General features: G+C 38.3%; 2 protein-coding genes across 2 annotated transcripts in view; both read right to left on the bottom strand.

Moving 5' to 3' along the window:
- npy2rl (neuropeptide Y receptor Y2, like) overlaps nucleotides 1-11,460 on the bottom strand; it is a 32,936-nt gene extending 21,476 nt beyond the window's left edge. The window contains exon 1 of the mRNA XM_022674741.2: nucleotides 11,200-11,460. The gene's annotated coding sequence lies outside the window, so the exon portion shown is untranslated. The remainder of the gene's footprint in view (nucleotides 1-11,199) is intronic.
- LOC125785743 (uncharacterized) overlaps nucleotides 1-13,792 on the bottom strand; it is a 399,129-nt gene that overhangs the window by 376,207 nt on the left and 9,130 nt on the right. The window lies entirely within an intron of this gene.

Genomic DNA, 13,792 nt, shown 5'->3' with positions numbered 1-13,792 from the left:
TGAGCACTGGTGTCAGGGAAGAAATTTGATTCCCTTCCAGTGTTCCATTGTGGATGTTTTGACGTTCATTCAGGAGTTACTGGAGCGTGGGCTCTCATTCTTGACAATAAAAGTATATTTGGCGGCTATATCAGCCTGTCATGTTGGTTTTGGGGGATTGTCGCCTGGGGCACACCCCCTAGCTATACGTTTCTTAAAGGGAGTGCGACGTCTAAAGCCTGTATCTAGGCCAGCCGTTCCTCCCTGGGACCTCACTATTGTGCTCGAAGCCCTGTCTGGGCCTCCATTTGAGCCCCTAAATTCTGTAGACATGAAATATGTTTCGTATAAGACGGCTCTGCTGCTTGCTTTAGCCTCTGCTAAGCGTGTGGGTGATCTTCATGCTCTGTCAGTGCACCCCTCATGTACCCAGTTTGCACCAGGGGACATCAAGGTTACATTACGCCCTAACGCAGCGTATGTGCCAAAGGTGCTGCCTATGTCTTATAGTTCACTAGCCTTTGAGCTTAATTCTTTCTCTCATCCTCCATTTGCTTCTGAGGAGCAGCAAAAAATGCACACGCTCTGCCCTGTGCGTGCACTGCGTACATACATTGATTGTACTCAGGCTTTCCGTGGGTGTGACCAGCTTTTTGTCTATTTTGCCAACCCCGTTCGTGGCAGGGCTCTCTCTAAGCAGCGTCTCTCTCACTGGGTTGTGGAAGCTATTGCATTAGCTTATAACAGCAAGGGTCTGGAGTTGCCTGTGGGGGTGCGGGCTCATTCTACTAGGGGAATGGCTGCATCTTGGGCCCTTTTTAAGGGTGTCTCCGTTAAAGACATTTGCGCTGCTGCCAGCTGGGCATCACCTCATACTTTTGTGCGCTTCTATCGCCTGGATGTGGTGGCCCCTTCAGTAGCTCATGCTGTTCTTTCTTCGGGGTCTGGGGTGCTCTAGTGTGCCCTCTTGGTTCGGTGTCTGCTCGCGGGGCGTGTATATAGGTCCCATACATTATGTGTTGTACTGAGTGAATCGACTGAAAGGGAACGTTAGGTTATGAATATAACCCCTGTTCCCTGAAGGAGAGGAACGAGGTACAACACAGGTTGCCCCGCTTCGCTGTTAGCTCAGTGAAGAGCAGCATCTTGAACTGAGGAGTGATGCTGGTGATGTGTGGTTATATGCAGGGGGCGGGCCCTCCTGCCCTCGTCACTATGCATCATCTGCCTTTTAGGCGTGATTAAAGGTGTCTTCAGCCAGACACGCAAGGGCGTGATATCCCATACATTATGTGTTGTACCGAGTGAATCGACTGAAAGGGAACACAAGGTTTTAAGAGGTTAAAACAGTGGGACTGTGTTTCCTGGAATATGATGGTGCTCTATTAAGTACTTTTGGGATGAGGTGGTTTTACCTTTTTTTAATACAGTTGATATAAGAAGAAACAGTGAATGTCAACGTGAAAGTCATTCACATCTATCAGTCTGGAAAAGGTCACCCAGTCATTTCTAAGCCTTTAAGACAGTGAGAGATGTTATTCAAAAATGGAGAAAACTGACGCTGCTGACCACAAAGGACACAACGTCTCGTCTCATCATCTGCCTTTTAGGCGTGATTAAAGGTGTCTTCAGCCAGACACGCAAGGGCGTGATATCCTATACATTATGTGTTGTACCTCGTTCCTCTCCTTCAGGGAACAGGGGTTATATTCATAACCTAACGTTCTCATCATTTTTAAAAGCTTGACCTATACAAAGCCCTTCCTATACAAAGCCCAAGTTTAGTTTTAATAGTAATTTGGTCCCACTAATCCCAAATAAATAAAAAATGCACACCAAGCGTAAAGTCCGGGTCTCGGGAGGTTAAATCCCTTGATCCCACGTCTGGTATGATGCCATGTTTTTCTGCTTCAGAGAGTCCTGTTCTACTGACAGCTCTTCTCTACAGGCACTACTGCGAGACAAGCTGTGTCAGCAGTGGGTGAAACCTAAAGTAGCTGGATGAGTTCATTAGAAGGGATGAATGTCATCATCACAGTGTGATTGGATGGCACATGCAGTCTATGAGTAAGTCCTTCAATTACGATTTTTGTAAGTTTTTAACTGTTTGTTTCTGCTAATCATCTTCAAACCACAGAGTACCAGTGTTATAATGCCAGAGAAATCAGGGGGGGAAGATAGACGGCAGCCCTTCTTTAAATGCCAGACAATTCTCTCAGGAATGGCTAAGCATCTGTCACGTCTATGAATGTAGTGTATTTCTGAATTATTTTAAATTTATTTATAATGAATTCTGTCCCAGTTTTGATTAAGGGAAATAAGGAAAATGTGCTTTAAGTCAGATTTCTCACTCACTGTTAAACAGCACTGTAGGTGATTTGTAAAGACTTTAGAGTGAATAATTAGTCCACTTTAATGGAAAGAGCACTTTATTGACAGACTACCAGTCATTAAACCTAAAAGCCATTTGGGTACACTGGCTCTTTAAATGTAAATGGTTGTAGGATGTTTGTGCTTCCTTGCTTCTAATTGGTAGTTGGTAGAGTTGCAGATAAGAAAGTATAGAATTGCTTTGTAGCAACAGATATAAATAAAACGTAATAAAAACGTTAATACATTTATATATTCTACTAAATATTATCAATCTATAGACCAACCCCTTATAAGTATAAAGCAGTCTATTAATCAACATCCTCTGTACTGATCACAGAACAGCACTTACTGGCAATTTTCTCATGATTGCTCCTGATAGACAGAGCAGGATGTCGAGATTTTCTGTAGATCACAGAGAACTGTATTTTGCTTTTAAAAAATCAGGTTTTGCAGTCTATTCTTTTATCATTTTGCAGTGCTTTACAAAATTATACTTTTTTTTACCTTTTAAGCTGTAAATGTCTTTGCAATTTGATGTGCCTTGATACATGTACATGTATGCTTTGGGGTTAAATGAGTGCTAATCTAAGAAGCTCATCTAAAATGGTTAGGGTGAAGAAGAAAATGTATCATTAGGGATGTACACTGCAGGTCACACACTTTAATATTTAATTGAACCTCTTTTATCTTCACTGTGGCATTATCTCAATAAACTTCTGCAATGTAACAAGATTTATTTTAATCCAGTGCTGCATTAATTTTTCACCAAGATCTTGCAGCAGCATTGATGATGGTAGAGTCTGACCAACCGCTGCACAAAGCAGCTCTTCTCCATCCAGCACATCCCAAAGATTCTCAATGAGGTTAAGATCTGGACTCTGTGGTGAACTCTCTCAATCCATGTGTGAAAATGATGATCTCATGCTCCCTGAATCACTCTTTCACTATTCCAGCTCCATCAATCCTGATATTGTTATCTTGGAATATGCTCGTGTTCATCAGAGAAGATAAAATCCATTGATGGAATAATCTGATCTATATTCAGTATATTCAGGTAGAGTCAGCTGACCTCATTCTTTCAGCACATACTGTTACTGAACCTAAACCTGCAGACCAACTGCAGCATCAACCAACCAACACATCATTTACTCACTTACATCCAGGTGGAGACTTTTATTTTGTCCAGGCAGTGTATGATGCTTTAAAAAATCAGCATCAGACACATATTAAGATTTGATGAATATTTTAGTTTTCTCAGTGGATTTGGTACTTTTCTCAGATCAGAATTGAAGTTCTTAAAACAGTTCATTCAATCTCCACTTCTCCTAGTCACTTGTGCACATCATAATTGAATTTCTCATTGTGTTTCTCATTTTGCAAATGCATTTGTCATTATTGCTAATGTTTCAGCTGTTTTTTTACATTATTCATTGCTCAAGTCATGCTCATCAAAATGTGTTGTACTGATATCTATGCAATTGTCTTCTCTCCAAAACATTCAGGCTTTAGGTCATTGCCTCGGTCATCACATGCAAAAGTGCTGAACTGGTTATCATAATCTCTCAGGCATAATTTATACATTTCTATAAAACTTTGTTGGTAAAGTTGGTAAAATCCTGATCTTACAACGGCCGAAGCTGGTCGCCGGGTGCAACCAAATATTGGAAGAACAACTGTGTCTTTAATCGTCCAAAAGAGTTGCAAGGGAAGATATTCAGTGTGACATGAATGAAAACATGCGGCCCAACAGAGAGGAATGCAGTCAGAATGCATAAAGAAAGCACTATAGTTCCTTAAGTCGTTGTCTCAGGTAGTTTTGAATATTTAGAGTAAGTTTATAATTGTGTAGTTTTTTCTGTGTGTTTGGTACAGAGTGCTGCCAAACAGCTGTCTGTCTTTCCTGAATTTCTGTTAGATTTTTTTGTCACCAAATTGCAGTGCAAACAATACAGTAAAAGAATATAACTCAAAATATTTGATTACAGTCCAGTCTCCCACATACAGTCATGATTAACTATGTTTTGTGTAAGTTTATATTTTGTGTGTATCATGTACAGTTTTAATTGATTTGATTTGAATCAAAAGTCCATCAGAATATTCTTACACTGTGCTCTGTTGCTCTGTTGAGTATTTTGAGTGCCTTGCTCAGAGGCAATGATACACAGACTACACATTCTGATGCACTGACAGACTGATTGAAATAAATATTTGCTTTTGAAGCAAAAACGAAGAATTCTGAGTGCTTTTGCAGGTATTTCAGTGAGTTTTGCTGTTTGCTGTTTTGAGAAATGCACTTGTTGTGATGCCAATGTAAATCATGATGTGAAAAATGAACCAAATCAACTGAGAAAAACTGTAAAGCATACCATGCAGTGATTTCCAGTACAGAATCAAGCCCATTTCAATGCAGTTTTGTCTGAGGGCCCAAGATTGACCAACATCCAATGTTGACCACTCGCTTTGTCCCTCATGCAAAGGGATTTATCCTAATTCTCTAAATATTTTGTTAGTTGCAAACTGCTTTTACTGCAGCTGTTAATTATTAGTACTGATTCTTTTACAGCCTTTTTTTGCCTTCTCTCAACTTTTTTGACGTTTTGCTGCCATCAGGTTTTAAATGAGTTCATGTTTTTAATGAAATTATTTCATGTGTTTAATTATGCCTCATTTTCAACATCTGATATGTGTTCTATTTTCTATTGTGAATATGGGTCTATGAAAATGCCCAATCATTGCATTTTTTATTTTTATTTGCATGGATTAAATTTACACAACATCCAGGTGTTGTTTACCTGTGTTTCTAATCATATGATTAGTGAAACTAATGCATGCAGATAATGCCCTGATTTTCTTTATTGTACATGTTGATAGATCTGCTTTGGCAAATATGCGCATAAGAAATATCAGATTCAGATTCTGATCGATCTACAGTTCCTGTATCAGTGCGCTGGTAGTAGTTTCTGTAGCCCAGTGAATACACGCACTACAGCTCACACTGAATGTGTTCTTTCATCACGTTAGTAATAAAGAATGAGTTCATTCCAGACGACTGCGTCTTTTCTTCTGTTCTACATGTAAAAATCCTCCATGCTTGTCATGAAAAGTATTAGAAAAAGCTTCAGAGATTACAGCGCTTCTCCCTCTGACCGGCTTACCTCAGCTTTTACTGTTAAAATATGAGGTGTAAAATATCCTCTCAGTACTGAGAGCTCAGGCCTGCAGTGTTCTGCGGGAGGAACTCCACAGTCCAACGGACAAATGAACTAAATGAATGTTCTTTTAAATTTTTCATTAGAAGGAGTTAAAAGGTTTTAGTTTTTACTGTGCTGTATATACACAGAGTAATAACTCATGAGACTAAAAACAGCACATGCTTCTTTTTAAATAAGAAGATCAGTAAAGATGATATCATGCTGTTTCTTCTGTTATGTTTAGTTGTAATTTTTCCCGCTCAAATTGACCCAGTGCATGTTTAACCCTCTTAAAGTAGATACAGGTTTATTATTCTGTATAAAAACTGCCTTTGTTTAACATTTAATATTTAATAGTAAATGTAATTGTGTTTTACAGAACATGGTTTGCATCAAGTATTTTTACACAAAGAAAAAAAATTACAAAAATGTACAAATAGTGGCAGAACTAGACATTTGTTTCATTTATTTATATACATTTTTCATGTATATAGGCTGTATTGCCCTTTCCCTTTTTTATATAAATGTCTCTCTTTATACACAATAAGTTTGTTCTTTTTATTGTTTGTTCTTATTTCCTGTGTTGTTCCTGATAACAAGATAACAATATCAGGATTGATGGAGCTGGAATAGTGAAAGAGTGATTCAGGGAGCATGAGATCATCATTTTCACACATGGATTGAGAGAGTTCACCACAGAGTCCATTGGATGGATCATTATTATCATCATTATTATAAAGTGGATCAGTTTGAGCTGGTTTATATAGAGATCTTTATTTACTGAAGTATTTAATGCCCTTAGTTAATTCAAAATAAATGGCTTGTTATCACATCACACATCCAGAAGACCTCGTGTCATGGTGTTGAGGAGCATTTTCATCCGATGCCAGATCACCTTTAGTCTTCATTACAGACATTTACAACCCAAAGTTAAGATCATTACTGATACCTGATAACAATACATTTCAATACCTTTTTCTAAATTCTAACCAAAAAATAAATAAATTTAACAGCTGACACGGGTGATCTCACTCTCATACTGTCACCACCAGAAAATCTTTCTGGATCTTGTTGGAACAGTGAGCATGTTTGTGGCGCTTTATTCAGAACAAAAATAATTGCTTCTGATCAAACTAGAAATATTCCTACGCATATTGCTTTATGCATTTCAGAGTTATTTTTTTTATATCAGCATTACATTGACAAAATAAATTAAATTATATTAGTGGTGTCAATCCCTTAAAAATGAATTATAATCATGATGATATGCTGATAGTTTCAGTAATAATAGTGTGGTTTAGGTCAGACAGACTAAAGCTATTTTACTGTATTATAATATCTCACAGAGAGAGATAGAAAGAAGGAGAGAGAGAAAGAAGGAGAGTGAGAGAAAGATGGTGTGAGTTATAGAGAAACAGAGTGAGAGAGAGAGAGGGAGAAACAGAGCGAGTGAGAGAAAGTGAGAAACAGAGAGAGTGAGAGAGAGGAAGAAACAGAGTTAGAGAAAAGGAGAGACAGAGTGAGTAAGAAAGAGGGAGAGAGTGCAAGTGAGAGTAAGACAGCATGAGTTAGTGGGACACAGTGTGAGTGACAGAAAGACAGCGTGAGTTAGCGAGAGACAGAGGGATTGAGAGAAAGCACGAGTGAGAGAGAAACAGCTTCAGTTAGTGAGAGAGAGGGAGAGACAGCACGAGAGAGGGAGAGACAGTGCGAGAGAGGGAGAGACAGTGTGAGAGAGAGGGAGAGACAGCGCGAGAGAGGGAGAGACAGTACGAGAGAGAGGGAGAGAGCGCGAGAGAGGGAGAGGCAGTACGAGAGAGAGGGAGAGAGCGCGAGAGAGGGAGAGACAGTGCGAGAGAGGGAGAGACAGCGCGAGAGAGGGAGAGGCAGTACGAGAGAGAGGGAGAGAAAGCGAAAGAGAGGGAGAGACAGCGCGAGAGAGGGAGAGACAGTGCGAGAGAGGGAGAGACAGTGCGAGAGAGGGAGAGGCAGTACGAGAGAGAGGGAGAGAGCGCGAGAGAGGGAGAGACAGTGCGAGAGAGGGAGAGACAGTGCGAGAGAGGGAGAGGCAGTACGAGAGAGAGGGAGAGAGCGCGAGAGAGGGAGAGACAGTGCGAGAGAGGAAGAGACAGTGCGAGAGAGGGAGAGGCAGTACGAGAGAGAGGGAGAGAGCGCGAGAGACGGTGCGAGAGAGGCAGAGACAGCACGAGAGAGGGAGAGACAGCGTGAGAGGGAGAGACAGTGTGAGAGAGGGAGAGACAGTGCGAGTGAGAGAGAGGGAGAGACAGGGTGAGAGAGGGAGAGACAGAGCGAGTGAGAGAGAGGGAGAGACAGGGTGAGAGAGGGAGAGACAGAGCGAGTGAGAGAGAGGGAGAGACAGGGTGAGAGAGGGAGAGACAGAGCGAGTGAGAGAGAGGTAGAGACAGGGTGAGAGAGGGAGAGACAGTGCGAGTGAGAGAGAGGGAGAGACAGGGTGAGAGAGGGAGAGACAGCGTGAGAGAGGGAGAGACAGTGTGAGAGAGGGAGAGACAGTGCGAGTGAGAGAGAGGGAGAGACAGGGTGAGAGAGGGAGAGACAGAGCGAGTGAGAGAGAGGGAGAGACAGGGTGAGAGAGGGAGAGACAGCGCGAGAGCGAGCTCCTGAAATGTTAGCAGAGTGGCAGTGTTTCTACAGTTTGAATGATCTGATTTCAGTGCTCTGTCTCCGTTAGCGTGTTTCAGGGCGTGGCCGCGGCTGTTTGTGAGACGCTGTGCACGCTCTCCATGTTTGTTGTGTTTATGTGTTTTTCATGCAAAGTATTGAAAACAGGCACCGAATTGTTTAGACTTTTAGTACTCGGTACTACCGAGACATTTTGGTCGGTGCCTTTTTGGTATCAAAATTCAGGACCCAGTCCTGCAACCAGTGAATCTACCTTTTCTGAGTGCACACTCTGGAGCACTAATCCTACAGGACAGTGCTCGTCCACACACTGCTGCCGTCTCAAGAGCTTTCCCTAAAGACACAGACGCTATACCATGTCCAGCCACATCACCAGACCTGTCCCTCATTAAACATGTGTGAGATGTTATTAGACACTCTATTAAACCTAAACTCCTATCAGAAAATCTGTTACAATATTCCAGCTGTATGGGATGGATTATTGCAGGACACACGTTACTCATGTATCACACATCACTGCTGTAGGTGTCCAATCAAATGCCTTCTGTTTTTATATAGAGCACTTTGTGGCTACGCCTGTAGACCCTTATCAGCAGTGTAGCCGAGCATGATTACACACCAGAACACAAACAGCCCAATACATTACAAATATATCCAGTACTTAATCAGGTGTGGTCCTGTGGTGGTCATTTAAAATGGATAGATTAAGTATTGTTAAATAATGCATTGATAGAAGGGCTATAAATCCGTATGATACAAGTTTCTGATCAAATGTTTAATCCGTGTTTATCCGGTGTTTCTGTTATTGTGTTTCAGCTCTCTGTTCTGATACTTTTTACAGAAAAAAATTGGAAGAGAAAATATTGTATTTCTGAATCTGAACATTGAGTCATAAGGAGGACTAATGAGTCTTGCTATGGAAACATATCGTGACAACTCAGCATCTCCGCATGTGTTCATGCTTTAAATCAGTGAATGTTATGGATTGGTGGATTACTCAAGAATTCCTTTGATATTATTAGCATTTTCATATTAATCACATGATTTTATCATTTCTACAATCTTGGTCAAGTGAAGTAAGAACATAATTTTTAACAAATATTTAATGTGGGATCTCCCCTTTAATCTGCACAGATAAAATAATTTATTCATGAATGTTTCTTAAATGATTTACTGCTAAGTTTTACTTCAATACAGATAAAATCGATACATATTCTCGTAGAACATCTCTTGAGCTCTTTGTCTTGTTTTTCTTTGAGAATTTAATATCAAATCAGTCGTGTGGAACAAAATACCTGCAGGATTCATGACTTAAAATCTATTCAACTGGAAATAGACTATAAACCCTAAATAAGACTTTAAAATTAGAAAGAAGACTTTAAAAACAGAAATAGGAATAAGAACAGATCCATATCGACTTGGCTATTCTCTGAAATACACCTGAAGCCCTGAAATTTTCATCATTTAATGACCAGATAGAATGGGATTAATATTTTATAGTAGAGGAAATCTTGGTCAGATAATGAAGGACTTCCTGTGTTTTTTTCTTAGAGATTAATTAATTATAACATCAAGATATACAGGCTACTGATCTTAATATTTAAGATCATTTAACATAAATAAATAAAAATATTATCTAAATAATCATTTAAAATGAAGTTACATTGTTTTAATACTGCGAGAATAATACCATACCAGCTGGACTATTTTCTGTTATACATTCTTTATACTCTTGAAATTGTCTAATCATCTAATGACCAGATAGACTGGGATTAATATTTTATAGCGGTTCCACTCTCGGAGGAAATCTGGGCCAGATAATGATGGGCTCCCTGTTGTTTTTCTCAGGGCGAGAGGACACTAATTACACTAATCCATTTATCTCAGTAATATGAGTGTTTTTACCTTAAAAAAGCACCACATATTATTTATACAGACGCAAATAAACACACTGTACACACAGTAAAACGTAAGCAGGAATTCTCATTTTTAACTATAAGTGTGTTTTATATCCTGTGAGCCGAGCTGAAGAATAAAGTGTAGAGATTCCAGATTTCTCCTGGATGCTCCTCCTCAGACAGCATGTGTATATTACGTTCAATTCCGTCAGCAGCTCACCTGATTTACCACATTTACCAGGAATTTACCACCAAACCAGGTGTTAATTAATATGATGAGAACTAGAAATAACTCTATTAAACTCAGATGAGGAGGAGAGATTAGGAGATGTTGCTTTAAGGAGAACAGGGCTGTAAAATCTCTTCTTTTGGTTAAATTGCTGTTTGTATTTATTGTAATGCTGTGATGTGTTTTACTGAGATAATAAACACTTACTGCACAGATAAGAAGCTTTTTCTTTACTTAGAATTCCCACAGGTGCCTAAAACGTTTGCACAGTACTGTAGAAACAAGCTGTAACTCAGTATTTACTAGTAAAACATTTAAATCAAGATCTCTGTAATGCAGTTTTTACCAGTAGAAAGTCTCTTTTCAGAGATCAGCTACGACATCTGTACTACTTATAATCTCCAGTTCAAGACCAGCTGCTCAACCAGAGAAAAACATACTCTATGCTGGAAACTAACTCTTTACCAGCATACGGCGTGTTTACGGTGTGCGTTACTGGATTTCTTTAGCAGGGATATCAGATCTACAGGTTCATTTTTGTCATTTTCTTAAAATTAAATACAAGAAATATCTTTTACTATTAGAATGTGTGTATAAATATGTGAACCTGAATTCAGTTCATGTCAGAAATACTGTATGATACTTACAAGATAAGTATCATGAAAGACCATCACAATCCCATATTAACCAGTGTAGAAAACATGTAATTAGAGTGAGATTACATGTAATCATCTGATTATTCAGAATAACTGATATTATAACTAGCAAATATTTCCTAGCTGATATTTAAACTTGAACTTGTACTGCTGTGGAGAGTTCAGGCTGTGTGTGTGTGTGTGTGTATAGAAATAGACAGATAGACTCTTACCTGTGTAGAAGGACAGTAGTGTCTCTCTGTGATCTCTGGAGGGATGTGACGGTTTGGCGGATCTTCCGTCTCTTCCACAGATCCCGTCCTCATTATATAACTCCTTTAATTCCCTCTCTTCCTCACCGAAAACACACTGTACAGACTTACCAGCTGCAGCTTCAGCCGCCCTGCCGGAGAGAGAGAGAGAGAGAGCAGCCCATCTCTCACAACTTACACTCTCACAGAGCAGAGGAGGAGGAGGGGTTAAGAACGGGAACAGAGAGAGAGAGAGAGAGAGAGAGAGAATATTTGTGCGTATAGAGATATTAGGTTGTGTATAAGTATACGTACATAACTTGCCGTAATCTTTTTTTAAATACTGTATTTTTGTGATATGTTGTTATTGTGATGTGTTGTATTGTGATGTGTTGTATCGTGATATGTTGTTATTGTGATGTGTTGTATTGTGATGTGTTGTTATTGTGATGTGTTGTTATTGTGATGTGTTGTATTGTGATGTGTTGTATCGTGATATGTTGTTATTGTGATGTGTTGTATTGTGATGTGTTGTATTGTGATATGTTGTATTGTGATGTGTTGTATTGTGATGTGTTGTATTGTGATATGTTGTTATTGGTTTGTTGTATTGTGATGTGTTGTTATTGTGATGTGTTGTATTGTGATGTGTTGTTATTGTGGTATGTTGTATTGTGATATGTTGTTATTGTGATATGTTGTATTGTGATATGTTGTATTGTGATATGTTGCATTGTGATGTGTTGCATTGTGATGTGTTGCATTGTGATATGTTGTATTGTGATATGTTGTTATTGTGATATGTTGTATTGTGATATGTTGTATTGTGATATGTTGTATTGTGATATGTTGCATTGTGATGTGTTGCATTGTGATATGTTGTATTGTGATATATTGTTATTGTGATATGTTGTATTGCGATATGTTGTATTGCGATATATTGTTATTGTGATGTGTTGTATTGTGATGTGTTGTTATTGTGATGTGTTGTATTGTGATGTGTTGTATTGTGATGTGTTGTATTGTGATGTTATTGTGATGTTATTGTGATATGTTGTATTGTGATATGTTGTATTGTGATGTGTTGTATTGTGATGTGCTGTTATTGTGATGTGTTGTTATTGTGATATGTTGTTATTGTGATATGTTGTTATTGTGATGTGTTGTATTGTGATGTGTTGTATTGTGATGTGTTGTTATTGTGATGTGTTGTATTGTGATATATTGTTATTGTGATATGTTGTATTGCGATATGTTGTATTGCGATATATTGTTATTGTGATGTGTTGTATTGTGATGTGTTGTATTGTGATGTGTTGTTATTGTGATGTGTTGTTATTGTGATGTGTTGTATTGTGATGTGTTGTATTGTGATGTTATTGTGATATGTTGTATTGTGATGTGTTGTATTGTGATGTGTTGTTATTGTGATGTGTTGTATTGTGATGTGTTGTTATTGTGATGTGTTGTATTGTGATGTGTTGTATTGTGATGTGTTGTATTGTGATGTTATTGTGATATGTTGTATTGTGATGTGTTGTATTGTGATGTGTTGTTATTGTGATGTGTTGTATTGTGATGTGTTGTATTGTGATGTGTTGTTATTGTGATGTGTTGTTATTGTGATGTGTTGTTATTGTGATGTGTTGTATTGTGATGTGTTGTATTGTGATGTGTTGTATTGTGATGTTATTGTGATATGTTGTATTGTGATGTGTTGTATTGTGATGTGTTGTTATTGCGATGTGTTGTTATTGTGATATATTGTTATTGTGATATGTTGTATTGTGATATATTGTTATTGTGATGTGTTGTATTGTGATGTGTTGTATTGTGATGTGTTGTATTGTGATGTGTTGTATTGTGATATGTTGTTATTGTGATATGTTGTATTGTGATGTGTTGCATTGTGATGTGTTGTATTGTGATATATTGTTATTGTGATATATTGTTATTGTGATATGTTGTATTGTGATGTGTTGTTATTGTGATGTGTTGTATTGTGATGTGTTGTATTGTGATGTGTTGTATTGTGATGTGTTGTTATTGTGATGTGTTGTATTGTGATGTGTTGTATTGTGATGTGTTGTATTGTGATGTGTTGTTATTGTGATGTGATGTGTTGTATTGTGATGTGTTGTATTGTGATATGTTGTTATTGTGATATGTTGTTATTGTGATATGTTGCATTGTGATGTGTTGCATTGCGATGTGTTGTATTGCGATGTGTTGTATTGTGATATATTGTTATTGTGATATATTGTTATTGTGATATGTTGTATTGCGATATGTTGTATTGCGATGTGTTGTTATTGCGATGTGTTGTTATTGTGATATATTGTTATTGTGATACGTTGTATTGTGATATATTGTTATTGTGATATGTTGTATTGTGATGTGTTGTATTGTGATGTGTTGTATTGTGATGTGTTGTATTGTGATGTGTTGTTATTGTGATATGTTGTATTGTGATGTGTTGTTATTGTGATATGTTGTATTGTGATATGTTGTTATTGTGATGTGTTGTTATTGTGATGTGTTGTTATTGTGATGTGTTGTTATTGTGATGTGTTGT

The sequence above is a fragment of the Astyanax mexicanus genome, chromosome 21, assembly GCF_023375975.1.
Source record: "Astyanax mexicanus isolate ESR-SI-001 chromosome 21, AstMex3_surface, whole genome shotgun sequence".
NCBI lineage: Eukaryota > Metazoa > Chordata > Actinopteri > Characiformes > Acestrorhamphidae > Astyanax > Astyanax mexicanus.
Note: the sequence above shows the minus strand (reverse complement) of the source record. Positions and strands in the feature narration are given on the sequence as shown.